Source organism: Populus euphratica, unplaced genomic scaffold (genome assembly GCF_000495115.2).
Source record: "Populus euphratica unplaced genomic scaffold, PopEup_1.0 scaffold35.1, whole genome shotgun sequence".
Taxonomy (NCBI): Eukaryota; Viridiplantae; Streptophyta; class Magnoliopsida; order Malpighiales; family Salicaceae; genus Populus; species Populus euphratica.
Window position 1 is genome coordinate 146,845 of NW_011499860.1, and position 10,967 is coordinate 157,811.

Sequence of the window (10,967 nt, forward strand, 5' to 3'; positions counted from 1 at the left end):
CCTTTTATATATATATATATATATATATATATATATTTGGGTTCTTATGAGCCGCACATATAAATTTTTCTTGTATATAAAATTTTCACCAATAGTGCGTTTAGAATAACAACAATGTCATAACACATTAACAAATAAACAACCATAATGGTTTTTTTGTCCTATATAAAATAGCATTAGGAGTGTCATGATGTGATGGTAGGTCTGCCTTTTGAGATGTGTGTTGAAAATGAGTTTTACGTATAATTATAAAATTATGACAATGAGTTTAGGAGTCACTATCTAATATTATGGTTTCTGAAAAATTTATAGTCTGCTAGAGTTCGGGTAGGGGACTGGTTATGCAAGGGAAAAACACATCACTCCTAACACACCCTATGTAAGATAAGGTGCATTGTTATTTGATTATTTTTCTAGATTATTTTTCTATCTATTAGTCCTGTCTACGGTTCAAGGTAGATTTTCTATCGTGAGGAAGTTTTTACCTTATTAAGTTAAATCCTCACCGTTCTATGGTTTAAATTTTAGCATTTTATTTATTTTACATTTTATATCTTTAATACATTATAGTATAATTTATGATGTAATTTTATAATTTTAAATATTAAAGTCTATAGCTAAATCCTAACACTCCAAATATTAATTAAACAATATAATTGTTGAAAGATTTTTGATATTTTGGCCAAACCCTAATAAATAATTATAAACTTGTTACGATATCCATTTTGTATTTTTAAAATATGATAAAAATGATTCTCTTTTTAGAAAACATGTATGAAAAACTTTTAGGATTTGGCTATATGTACGAAAATAAAGTATTTTTTTTTGTGTTTTAGAAATAAGGATTTTTTTTTGTATTTTTTTCCAGAAATTTCAAAGATAATCAAGTATTTTGTACCTAGTTTGTATCTTACAGTGTAAGTTTATGATCCAATATTGAAGAAAATTGGTAATTATTTAAAAGGACTTTTAGAAATTTTTGGATTTTTTACATTATTCTTATTATTATTATTATTATCATTATCATCATCATTATTATATGGGCTAGGCCCGGCTCAATCATCTAGGCTCGACCCAACCGAGTTGGGTTAAGTCAATAAACAACTTAATAGACTTGGCCTCTTTTCTTCTTCTTCCTTTTTTTTAAAAAAAAAACATTAGGTTTGACCCGGTCTAACTATTTAGGCTCGACCAAAACTGGTCTAGCCCATGCAACTTGGTCACCAGCCTAGGCCGGTGACTAAGTTGTATTTGTAAACTGCAGAACATGAATTATAATTCATGTTCTACACGTTTACATGTAAAAGAAAGAGGAAAACAAGAGGATAGAGGCGAAGATGATTACTTGGCATGGAGGTGGCTGTTGCTGTTGGGAGGGCCACTATGAGGCTAGTAGTGGTTGTTGCCATTAGAAGAATCAACGACGAGCATTGGTTATAGGTTGTTCACAATGGTTGTGGACAATGATTGTTGGTGAATGAGCCGGGGTTGGTAAGGGTGTATAGGCAGTTGTTGGTGGTTGGGTGGTTGCTGAAGTTGAAATAATGGTGGAGAGAGAGAGAGAATAATGCTAAAAAAATGGTTATTCTTGACCTTGCTCTCTAATTTCTTGATACTCAATGCATGGATTCCACCTCTATTTATACAGGGTGGAAGAGGGACACTTATCTCTTTTAGGGATCGATCTTGACCCTTTATTCGAACTAGAAAGATCCTAATTGTTTGTTCAAAGTTGTTTTCATGACCTAAAAAGGTTAGAAACTATAAGCTGCTTGAGTTGGCTACTTTGGGGCGGCATTGAGGCCTTTATATTGTCAATCAACTATAAAGAACTATACTAGGGCGTAGTTAAATATCAAACTATCATGGTAGTATATATTTTGTCAAATTTAGTGAAGAGATGAAGCATTAAAGACCTCTAAAAAGTATTTACCGAGTAGTCTTTTTAGGCTAAAGAGGAAGAAAATATTAAATAGTAACTAGACAACACATCGTTTAGTCTTGATTTTCTTATCATTCAAAATAGTGTTGTTTTGGACATTTTATGGTTTAATTTAGGTGTTCAGTCAAAGTTCATTTAGATCTAATGACTTTTAATTTCTTTTAATTGCGGTGTTCAGTCAAAGTTCATTTAGATCTACTGACTTTTAATTTCTTTTAATTGCACCATTAATTAACCTTAAACTTACAGTTTTATGAAAATTTTCCCTTACCAAACTTCAATGTCAGCCCCAAATTTCAACACTTTTTTTTATAAAATTTTTTGGTATTTGGTCTTAGATTTATGCAAATTTACCTTTAGTTGACCATTAAATATTCAATTTTATCCCTGATTTTAATCAATTGGATCCTCATAGTTAGGTGTCTTTTGCAAATTGGTCATTGACTGTGAATTTCTTCAATTTGACCCCTGATTTTAATCAATTGATTAGTAAGAATTAACTTTGGTCTCCAAAAATTCTAATCACCTTAATTAAACTCAAATTAACCTCTCCAAAACTTATTTTTTCACCAATTAAATTAATTTGAGTAATTTAAAGTATAATTAAGTCATTGCACCTAATTAAATCTTTTAATTAAACACAAATTAATTCCTAAACATAATTAAATCTTTAATTTGGTCTGTGATTAAATCAAATTGACATATTAAAAATCTAATTATGTCCATAAACTAAATTTTTATGTAAATTCATCCATTAATTATTTAATTTGACATTGAATCTGCACTGTCTATCTAATTTTAGGCATAACGAGGTACGATCATGCTTCCCACTTCGTTCAAAATTGCAACTTGATTTTTTGCATATATAAAATCCTTCCTCAACCAACTTTTTCCTCATCTCCAGTGTCCTTGCTATAATTATTTATTTATTTATTTTTATTTTATTTTATTTTTTATAAAGGTAAATTTAAGGAATAACTTATAAATGAGTTATGACAAGCATGACACCATTCTTTCTCTAATGGATGATCATTTCAACAACTAATAACAACATCAATTTTTTCACCAATAAAACATCTTTTTTCCCACAAAAACATTCCAAGGCCTAGTGTGTATAAATATATACAGTCACTAGGAAAATAAGCCAGAGCACATATAGGCCTACAAGCTAGAGAAATTTATATTTAGGTCATACAATCACCATACAAAGATAGGGGATCCCATCCTGACCATCTAGAGTGACACTTAGCCATAAAAAGCCACTCATGCAAAAGCTAGCCAAACTATACTATACACACAGATACACATTCCCTACTTTATTTTTTCTCTCTTTATGAATATTTTTTTTTATACCATAACTAACTTAAGCATTTAAGTGTCCTATATTTCTATAAGAGACTGGTTTTTTAGGAATAGGTAAAAAAAAAAAGAGTTCAAGCCATCAAACCATGAGACCATTCATAGAAAGCCCAAGTTTTGTTTGAAGTTTTTCTATAACTTCATTAACAACATCGTCTATGAGAAATAGAATAAAAAGATAGTTGATTGCTTTTTACTCTTTATAAAAAAGTATAGTTAATGTTTGATAAAATCAAGGATAAGGGAGAGTAACTAACTTTCCTGCCACCAAGAGTCATTCTTCTAGGGCTCAAACAACTCTCTTAACAAGTGCAAATGGTCAACAATGTTATTATAGCCATACAAAAATGACTTCACATCCTTTCATTTCATGAATAAGAAATTCAACATACAACTCCATTATATGCACCACACGTATATAACCTAAGATGTACATTACATGTTTCCATTGAAAATTGAGGATTTACCCTATTAAAATATTTTTAGGCTTCACCATCGAAAGGGTACACCATGACTCTATCCACCATATCATGTGAATGATGTTATATTATATGTTCAACAGTCTTTGAAGACATGAATAAGCTTTACAACATAGGAGTGATTAAGAAGTATCTATATTTTCTGTGTGACAAGAGTCTTTTCCCTACCAGTTTTGAGTTTACAATAAGTATGTCCATATGTTTTGCTTTTAGTTAAATCTACATTTTCAAACTGGTACAACAAGTAAAAGTTTGGACACATATAAATTTTTTATTAACTTAGGTCAAGAGGTTTTATTATGGATTTAGCAGTATAAAATTCTTTTTTAGCCTATTGTTTTCAGGTAAAATGCTTCTTGTCCATTTGATAATTTTGTTGTAACTGGTCTCATTGAGCCCATGCTTTAACTTGATAGTGAACACCCATATAATGATTGATAATTTACTATGATTTGTGAACTCATCCCACAATGGTTTGTTAGAGTCTTTCAAAAGATAAAAAATTCTAGCCATATTTGTATTTAGTTCTTCATCCATAATTGAACATTCACCTGCATAACCCTAATTTATTCTCATCACATCTATAACCATATTTCTAAAAAGATTATTATTGTCATCTATAACTCCATGTATATTATTATAGCTAGAAGTTGAATTAACTATCTTTTCTATCATGGTCTTATAAGAAACATATGAATTTCTGTGTGCAAACTAACATAAGCATTTCTCCATAACTTTTGTTTTTATATAGAAGATTCATTATTATAAAATATGGACCGAGAAACTTTTTATTTTTACACTTTTTACATGGATATCTAATACCACCTCCCTTAACATTTTTTGGATTAGATAGTATGTAATTAATAAAATTCTTAACTCTATTATTATAATTCATTCTTTGCAAAGCTTTAGGTGAAACTCAATACATCCAAGAAAAATAATTCATTACTTATATCAAATCTATATAAAAAAGTAATAACAACATGTATTAATTAATTAATTAATTATGTGAACTAAATAAATTAGTTAATATTTTTTAACTCAAAATTATTCAATCTATTTTAACAGTACTCTTAAATCATTATCAATTTTCAACAAAATTCAAATTCCTCTAGATTTATTGAAATTTTCACCTTAATAATAAAATTTATAAAATATAAAACATACTCATTAAATAAGTTATTATTTATTTCATTACAAAACACATTAGTCATAAAATCAAAATAAATTTCATCAAATTATAAACAAATACAATATCTCAAAATATCAAACAAACTCTAACATATACAAATCATACATTCAAATAAAAAATTTCTATGGAAAAAAGATATAAAAGAAGTAAACACACAAACAAACTACATATATTGCATCAAAATGCCACAAAAATTAACTTTTTAAAATTGACTTAAAAAAAAGAAGAAGCTAGTTTTGCTTACTTGAAGTGAAGAATCCCGAAAGAAACTTGAATCAGAATAAAGATGTTGATAAACTGAGTGTTGAGGTAGCTAAATTTGTAGTAATGAGAGTTTGATTTGTGATAAAATTAGGGATGAGGGATTTTCAGTTTTTTTAGAGAAAAATTGAGAAAGAAGAAGAAAGAAGGGGAAGAAGGGGTCACTTGTTATCTCATAACATAAATATTACTGACATATATATTAATGAATATTAGTGACAAGTTTATTTCATCGACAATACTGTTTGTAAGCATGATACATTATTTTTTCTTTTTTTCTCATTTCTTTTCCTGCCACTATAGTTCCATTGGCATATATCGACATAAAAGTTTTGACGGTGTATACTACGGGACATTGCAAAAAATTATTCTATTAGTAAATTTCACTGTAATTTACTTATGAAATTTTTTCGTCGGTATTTTTATTTGTATTTATAAATTTTTTGATAGTGTATGAAATGTTAGAGACTCGATTGATAAATATTTTTGTTTGGAAAATTTATTGAGAATTGTGTAATATGTTATGGATGAAATTGAGGTTTAACCTCTTTTTTTTTTCCTTAATGAAAACTAGTATTTTATTAATACAACATCATTTTCATACAATAAATATAAAAAGATAACAATGATAATAATTAAAACTATATGATTGAATAGATCTCGACAATAGCAAGTGTTAAAATTGGTATTTCCAATAGCAAATGATCCTTCCAAACTTATATTAGTCTTGCGAAAACTTGTAGTATCACACCTTCGCAAATCTATCACTCCATTGATGAAAAATCTCTCCCTACCGACCATAATTAAAACAATAAAAAACAAGTAACAAACTTTATGTATAGTATAACAAACCCTAACATGTAGGAACTAGAACCCAATAAAAGAGAAAACCCAACAAATTAATATCAAGATCTGGATAGTTCAAATTTCAATCTATAATAACAAACAAATTGAAATCCAAATTTGTAAACATCCAAATCCCCTTTATTTTAAAACACACATAAAGATATGAAAATATAAATACATATTTGACAAAAAAGAAAAGAAAAAGAAAAAGAAATGGAGGATCAAGGAAGGGAAGAAGGAAAAAGATAAAGGAAAAGGTTGAGGGTTTTAGGGCTGACAAAATATATATGCTGACAAAAGCCTTATATATAGATCTCCCTTGATAATGAAATTAATATCAAACTAGTCGATGTCATGTGAAACAATTTTGATTCTTTTATTATTTGTATACATTAGTTATTTGTATATTTAACTATATTATCATAAGTATTTAATTAGTTGTTGTTGTTATGTTCATTTTTATTGTTTCTATTATGTTTAAACATGAATATTAAGAGATATAAACCCATTGAAAATTCTTAACCCAAAATTTGTATAATTTTTAGAACATTTTTTTTCCAACTTGATATCAGTTTTTAATTTTTTATATTGATTGAAACTTCATTTAGAAAATTTCTATTATAAAAAAATAATATAATTTTTTTAAAAATATATATAATATATATTTTCTCTATGTATGTTGAATTTGAATTCTTAATTACTATTTTTTTAAATACTATCTGTATCACTTAATTTTATATTTTTATTAAAAAAAAGGACTTAATTAAAAAGTAATAAAAGTTTAAATAATAGACAATCCAACTAATGTATTACTGTAAACTTTTTCTAGTTTAATATATAATTTTATTGCTTTTATATCTTATACAAAATATATTCAATATGCATCTTAAATAGAAATTTACTGTATGACCTTTCAATTAATTCAAGTAAAAATAATTTACAATAAATCTATGCTAATAAAATTTAATTCAAAGTTTTTCATTAAAAGCTTTTCTCATATATATATATATATATATATATATTCAACTTGGTATCAATGTTTTGATTTTTTTTTAAAAATTATTTACATTTTATATATCAATTTTCAACTATGTATATGTATCAATTGATCAATTTTAATTCTGATTTACGTCAAAACATTCGATATTGACATTGAAGGTCATAGAATGTAATTCCCATCTATATCTATATGTGACTACATAAGCTATCATTATTTACCCGAATGGGAACATATTATTTGTTAAGTTCAACTTTGGTTTCACCCCGTCCCTCTACATGTAAAAGAAATGCTATGTCCTAAAAGCTTTATAGACAGCATACCATTATTTCTTTTTAGGTCCAAATATCACTTTGAGGATAACAATAATATCAAAATATATCCTTAGAAAAGAATATTAAAAAACGACATTTAATTATCGTGCATGTAAGGGTCATACTTTCTCACAAATCAATCATATAAAATCGTATTAATCATATACAGTACTTTCGCTTTCTCTTAAAAAAGTGTGGAGCATTTAATTTAATTTAATTTTTTTGAGAACGATCTTCATAGTATTAATTTTGTTTTTAATCAAGACATCGATGTCGCCCACGTGGAACACCATCATTTCGACGTGGACATAAGCATTAAGGGTCCTCCGACGTCAGATAAAAAGACTAGCAGCAGTTTTCAGTTGGAAATGGTTAGGGGATAAGCCAAAACGATGCAAAAGAAGATAGGGTTTTTATCTCAAATCAAAGTTGGGAGTGACGAAAAAGATATATATATATATATATATATATATATATAGACAAAGAAATGACAATGATCATACACAAAGGAAGATAAAAAAGAAAAGAAAAGGGAAAGCACTTGTAGAAATTATTATACGCGGAAAAGAAGCTCAAGAATCCTTTTCTTATAAATCCTTGACATGGAGAAAAAGATTGTTATTCTTCATGAATAAATTTTGGATGCTTTTGCCGACTACAAAATTCTTATAACGATAAGGAGGAAGTGGTAATGAAGTGATGTCATTGTGGTGATGATCACAAGGGACAAATTAATGGAGTCGGGTTCGCAGGATATGGACCGAAATGTGGATTAGTAAAGGTTGCGTGATCATGATTTCAAACTCTGTATATATTGTAGAGTTCACATCTCATTTGGATTTTAAACATTCAAAGCATATGATTATGAAACTAACCCTACTGTTTGGAATCCGACAGAATTTCATGCACCATATGATATTGTTCTTGTCAAGTTTCTGGGTAGTCACTCTATTCAATGATTTTCATGTGATTCCTTATTGAGAAATTCCTATCGTGGTTGTTCTTTTCTCACACATGGGCTGCTCTTGAACAAAGCAATAATATGAATGTTAGATGCATACCAAAAAAAAAAAAAAACTCAAATTACTTTTAATTATTATAGTGTAATTATAAAATTAATCTCGAAAAAAAAACCAATTAACCAGGTGAAAGGGCAAAATTATCTTTTCACCAATTGTTTTTAACTTATTATATTGATTTAGATCTATCATTTCTTTATTTTTAGTATAGTTAAATTAATACTTTGGCATTTGAATAAAACAGTCTAATTCCTTTTATTCCAGGGTGTTTTGGTCATATTATTTTTTAAAATAGTGCAATTACTTCTATATATATATATATATATATATATATAGCTGTCCTATAAAGATTTTTTTTTGTATCATTTTATATTGATTTGACCTTTAAAAACAGCCTTTTGGGATGGTGTTTAGAAGATCTCGACACCTTCTACACAACATTGTTATGTGTTTACTAGAAGTGTCTCTAGTTTGGTACTAGCAATCATTTTTTTTTCTTTTCTCTCTACTCAAAATTTGCATTCGGCCTAAAAAAATTCAGAAAAGTTCATTGATTAGTATTTAAAAGTATATTTTTATCAAGGTTTTATATCATTATTTTACACTTGAAGTATCCATAACTCCTTAACTAGAATACGTTTTATAATAACATATCTAACAAATATAAGATACCTTTAATTTATTATAAATATTCATCTTAAATGTAGGCCTATCACATCAATGAAAGGATTGATTGATAAGTTTAACTACTGAAATAGAGAAGACAAAGAAAGAGCTAAGTTTAGAAAAAAGATGCTGGTTCAATCCAAATTGAAACACTGTTTAGTCATTGGGTTATATTTAGAGCTGCAGATCTTGGATTTTAGTTTGGTTTATATGGATAGAAAGCTAAGATATAGAACTAAAACATTTATGAAGAGGTTAAGACTTAATTCTGCTATTTGAAAGTCCAAATCTTAGCATAAAAAGAGAAGTCCGAATTTGTCCTGCAGCGTAGATATTATTCAGTTTTTACCCCATATCTTGAGTTTTAGAAGTCTAAATGTACTGATTCTTTTTTTGTTGAAAAGATGAGATAATTTCCCAAAACTTTCATGCAGATTATTTATTCAAATTCTGACGTTAGTAATGATACTTTGCTCAAATAAGAAGATAAGTATTGTCACCAAGTCAAGATGGGCCACTCACTCAACAATTAGTTATCAAATCAATAGTTTTAAATTTTGACCTATAAAATGGGGCATTTGCTATGCATTTCAATATCTTGGTTTTCATATCAAGATCATGTTCTTGCTCCCTTTCTTTATATTTTTATAATGCTTAAGTTTTGCTTTCATTCAAAACTTTCATGCAGATTATTTATTCAAATTCTGACGTTAGCAATGATACTTTGCTCAAATAAGAAGATAAGTATTGTCACTAAGTCAAGATGGGCCACTCACTCAACAATTAGTTATCAAATCAATAGTTTTAAATTTTGACCTATAAAATGGGGCATTTGCTATGCATTTCAATATCTTGGTTTTCATATCAAGATCATGTTCTTGCTCCCTTTCTTTATATTTTTATAATGCTTAAGTTTTGCTTTCATTAATATCTTATTTATGCCTAATCGAATGAATGTCATGTTTAACCATGTTGACTCATTGTCTTACTAGGTAGTTTAGACACTTTGGAAGAAATCTTTCATATTTTCTTTTAGGCTCAACTGCATATTCACCATAAACCTATAGGTTTGTTAAATGTTAATGATTTTTATGATAATTTGTTCTCTTTTCTTGATCATATTGTAGAACAGAAATTTCTAACATCTTTGGCACAAAAAATCATAATCTCTATTGCTACTACTGAATAATTGATTGATCAATTATAATCTTTCATCCCTATAATTGATCTTTCTATGAGTCGCATATATTGGTCAACTAAGAAAACATCCCTATAATTGATCTCTCTATGAGTCGCATATATTGGTCAACTAAGAAAAGCCATAAAAAGCTTAAATTGAATTTGAGCCTTCATTTGTGAAACCTTGTGTCTTTTGGTTTTATTAATAGCATATTATTTTATTTTGTTATTTCTTATATTTGTTTAAGTATGATTCAAGATTATTAATGCTCGTTATTTCAGGTGATATCCTCTATATTCTATTTTTCTACCTTAGGATATTAAGGGCAATGTCTCATTTTGGTCGGAGGTAAGTTGAAAAAAAATCCTAACTAACTAACCAACTAACTGCTTTTGTTTTTAATAAAACCATTTGACAAAACTGTTATTACTTGGATGACAGAGTAAGGGTGAATTTTATTAACTCTTAAGATGCAAAATTTTCTAATGGTTATTTGCAATATTCATAACAAGGTCTATCACATATTTCTCTTGAAATATTTAGGTCTACAAACTCCCATATTATTATCACTTGATTATATTCGTATACTCATTTAATAAGTATTTTTAAACCTATATTTTCACACACACACTTTAACATATAATTATGGGTTGCACATTGAATTATTACATTATTTATGTTCTTTTGTTAAAGGTAACAACTAAGGGAAAGA

At 27.7% G+C, this 10,967-nt stretch overlaps 1 long non-coding RNA gene across 1 annotated transcript in view; it reads right to left on the minus strand.

The window, feature by feature from the left end:
* The window catches only part of LOC105124448 (uncharacterized), a 19,094-nt gene that overhangs the window by 1,620 nt on the left and 6,507 nt on the right, over nucleotides 1-10,967 (minus strand). Inside the window, exon 2 of the long non-coding RNA XR_842048.1 lies at nucleotides 10,765-10,769. This is a non-coding gene — a long non-coding RNA (uncharacterized LOC105124448). The remainder of the gene's footprint in view (nucleotides 1-10,764; nucleotides 10,770-10,967) is intronic.